This window comes from Ailuropoda melanoleuca, chromosome 4 (genome assembly GCF_002007445.2).
Source record: "Ailuropoda melanoleuca isolate Jingjing chromosome 4, ASM200744v2, whole genome shotgun sequence".
In the NCBI taxonomy this organism is placed as follows: Eukaryota; Metazoa; Chordata; class Mammalia; order Carnivora; family Ursidae; genus Ailuropoda; species Ailuropoda melanoleuca.
Genome location: NC_048221.1, coordinates 15,920,778 through 15,924,968, shown reverse-complemented (window position 1 = coordinate 15,924,968; position 4,191 = coordinate 15,920,778). Strand labels below are relative to the sequence as shown.

The 4,191-nt window shown below is 38.8% G+C and overlaps 1 protein-coding gene across 1 annotated transcript in view; it reads left to right on the top strand.

Moving 5' to 3' along the window:
- The window catches only part of PRSS42P, an 11,547-nt gene that overhangs the window by 3,252 nt on the left and 4,104 nt on the right, over positions 1–4,191 (top strand). The gene's annotated exons all lie outside the window — the stretch shown is intronic.

Genomic DNA, 4,191 nt, shown 5'->3' with positions numbered 1-4,191 from the left:
TATTGTCAAACTTTTCCTTAAGTTTATATGGAGTACCAAGAATAGCCAAAACTCTAATGAAGAAGAAGTAGGTGTGGGAGAATATATTCTATCACATACTGATGCTCAAAAGCTCTAGTAATCAAGCATGTGTCAACTATACTTTAATAAAAAAAGGAATGGGCCATTCAGTACATGGTGCTGGGATAAATGGTTAAACGGAAAATAAATGAAACTGAATTCCTTTTTTTTTTAAAAAGATTTTATTCATTTATTTGACAGAGAGAGAGACAGTCAGTGAGAGAGGGAACACAGCAGGGGGAGAGGGAGAGGAAGAAGCAGGCTCATAGCGGAGGAGCCTGATGTGGGGCTCGATCCCAGAACGCCGGGATCACTCCCTGAGCCGAAAGGCAGACACTTAACGACTGAGCCACCCAGGTGCCCCAAAACTGAATTCCTATCTCACTAAAAACAAAAAAATATGTGGGTAAAAGACAAAACATGAAAAACAAAACTTTAAAACTTTTAGAAGAAAACACAGGACCGTATCTTTAAGACCTCAGGATAGGGAAAGCTTTTTTAATAAGATTTTATTTATTTATTTGAGAGAGAGAGCATGAGAAGGGGGAGGGTCAGAGGAGAAGCACACTCCCCACTGAGTGGGGAGCCCAATGTGGGGCTCGACCCTGGGATTCTGGGATCATGACCTGAGCAGAAAGCAGACGCCCAATCGACTGAGCCACCCAGGCGCCCCTAGGGAAGGCTTCTTTCTTAAAAGCAGACACAAAAAGCATAAATGATAAAGAAAAAGATTGCTCTTTCTGTTAAAACTATGAACTTTTATTCATCAAAAGATGTAATAAGGTGAAAAGACAAATCAGGATTGTAAAATGATATTTGGAGCACGCATTACCAACAAAGGATTAGCATGCATTAAAAAAAAACCTCAAAAAGGAGTACTTCAAAAGCAATCTAAATATAAAATTGGGCAGGTGTTACAAACATTTTACAGAAAGACAGCACAAATGGCTGGGAAAGATATGAAAATATACTCCAGGGAAATGTAAATTAAAACCTTACCAAGATATAATTTTATGCCCACCATGTGGGAAAAAACAGAACTGTGGCAATGAGTGTTGGGAAGAGTGGAGATTAACAGAAAGACTCATATACTGATGGTGGGAGTGTAGTTTGGTAAAATTAGTTTGAAAGCTAGCATTATGAATTAAGAAAAATACATTTACTTGACATCCAAGGTCATAACTCTCGCAGATGACACAGGTAATTCAAAAGACACACAATGAAGCGGAGTTACTCATCGTGAAAATACACCAATAGAATACATAGAAAACGGGTTGTTCTGCTTTTCTGGAAAACTATCGTTGTTAAGAGCATTGTCCGACAATGTAGGACTATGACTCTAGAAAGAAGGGCAATAGGTGAGATGAACCCTACAATTGTCCTGGCTTCCTAAATGGAGGCAATTTTCACATGGCACAGGGAGGGGAACCCAAACAGAGCGCAATGATATCACTAAGTTAAGGAGACAGACTGGAGCTCAGGAAGAGTAGGCATCTGGAGTTTGCAGGTCAGAATCCTGAAGAGCAGGGCTTACCATACTATGGTTTGTGGGCCATTTCCAGATACAGCCTGCTTTTGTATAGAACTAAGAATGATTTACACAGTTTAAAGAATCGCTTTTTAAAACGATTATATGGCAGAGTCCATGTGGACCTGCACAGCTTAAAATATTTACTGTCTGTCTTCTACAGAGCAAGTTTGCTGATCCCTGCTGTTCAGGATGGAGATATGCAGAGAAACAACTCCAGAAATCTGCAGAACTCTCCCTTCAGTCTTTGGCTGAATACTAATCCGCACACACATAGGTTGCCTTTCCAGGAGGCTAGGCAGAGAACAACTGCTAGGGTGCTATACGGTGAACAGCTCACAGAGCTCACACAGCTCTGGGAGATTCAAGTTTCATCCCTCCAGAGAGGAAGGACCTCACTGAGTACTCAGACAATCAGTAGAGATTCCATCAGGCTCAAGCCTTAGTATTAAGGTGGAGGTAGTCCTAGAATAAAGGCTATTCTAGACTCATCCTAACAAAGCTTAAAAACCAACTTTGAATGGACCAAGGTGAACTGCAAGTAATTTAGTTACCTGCCAAATTTCCACACTCCTTAAAGAAAGGAAATACAATTCAAGCAGTCAACGGTGTAACACTAATAGTGTTCAGCATTCATTAAAAATTACTAGACCTATAACTAAGAGGTAAGCCAGTCAATAGAAACAGATACAGAAATAGTAGATAAGAACTTTAAAACACCTGTTATTGGGGTGCCTGGATGGCTCATTCGGTTAAGCATCCAACTCTTGGTTTCTGCTGAGGTCATAATCTCATCGTCCTGGGATGGAGTCCCCAGGGTGGGCTTTGAGCTCAGCATGAACTCTGTTTGAGATTCTCTCCCTCCCCCTCTGCCCCTCCCCTGCTCACACACTCCCATTCTCACACTCTTTCTTTCTAAAATAAATAAAATCTTAAAAAAATTAATAAAACACCTGCTATTAATATTCTAAATTTGCTCAAGGATTTAAAAGAAAACATGAATGTGACTAGAAGAGAATATAAAGAAAGAGCTAAATGGAACTGTTAGAGCTGAAAAATACACTGCCTGCAGTGAGAAATTCACTGGATGGGTCTAACCACAGATTAGATACTGCAGAGGAAAATATTAATGAAATCGAAGGCACAGCAATATAAACCATCCAAACTGAAGCATAGATAAGAAAAGATTGAAAAAAATTATTGGACCCTGATGATTTGACCTATGGAATGATATCACGTGGTCTTACCTGAGAAATTAGAGTATAGAAGAATGGAAGAAAATAGTGGGAGAGAAATATCTGAAGAAATAATATTCTTCAAAAACTTTTCAAATAATTCAAATAATTTCTGAAAATTTCCAAATTTGATTAAAAATGAAAAGCCACAGGTTTAGGAAGCACAACGGACCCCAAGTAAACACAAAGAAAACCACATTGCAGAACACGGTAATTGAATTGTTATTCAAAACTCAGGGATGGAGTTTAAAAGCAGCTGGGAAAAAGACATTATATACAGAGGAGCAAAGATAAGAATGATCAGGGTGCCTGGCTGGCTTGGTCGGTGGAGCACATGACTCTTGTTCTTGGGATTCTGGGTTTGAGCCCCACGTTGGGTGTAGAGATTACTTAAAAATAAAAAAATCTTAAAAAAAAAGAATGACTGCAGACTTCAGACACAATGCAAGTTAGAAGATAGTAGAGAGAGGGTCTCTTCAAGTGTTAAAAAAAAAAATAAGAATGACTGCAGACTTCTCTCCAGACACAATGCAAGTTAGAAGATAGTAGAGAGAGGGTCATCTTCAAGTGTTAAAAGAAATAAAGTAAATCAGCAGAGAATTCTGCATCAAATGAAAATATCTTTCAAATATGAAATTAGTAAAGACTTCTAAAAACAAAGGCTGAGAGAATTCCTGCCTGGACTTCAAGAGATTCTGAAGTTCTTCAGGTTGAAAGAAAATGATATCAGATGGAAACTGGTCTGTACCAAGACATGAGGTGGGTGCCAGAAATGGTAGCATTGTTAGGAAATATTAAAGACTTCCCATTTTTAAATTTCTCACAATGTAGAATATGAACCTTTTTCAACTTTTGTACTCATTCCATTAAAATGTATTGGGCTTTCACTTTGAATGGATCTTGTAGCCATACATAATTTTGTAAAATCTTCGGAAAATATTGGCTCACTGTAGATTTTCCAAATGTTGACATGTTTCATTACACAATCAATATAAAAAAATCACATTTACTTATATCACTACTGTTGTCACAAAAGTATTTAATTATTGGAAAGCTGGAAAGTGTTGTCTGCCTATAATGCCTTTGCCAGCACCATTATCAGTGGTCTCACGGAGTGTCTGACTTATCGTCTTGGGATCCGCATAACACGGTACTACAGAGTACTGAAATGCACTAATCCCAGTAAGAATGAATTGTTAGCCCTCCAGGGTGGAAAGAAATCGATATAATCATCTTGCCACCAAAGAGCTGGTTGGTTTCCTTCAGGGATGTAGCATTTCAGGGGTTTGGCCTTGACCTTGGATGCTGACAGATTGGACATTCAGCAACTGCAGCTATATCCGCTTTGGTAAGAGGAAGCCCACGTTG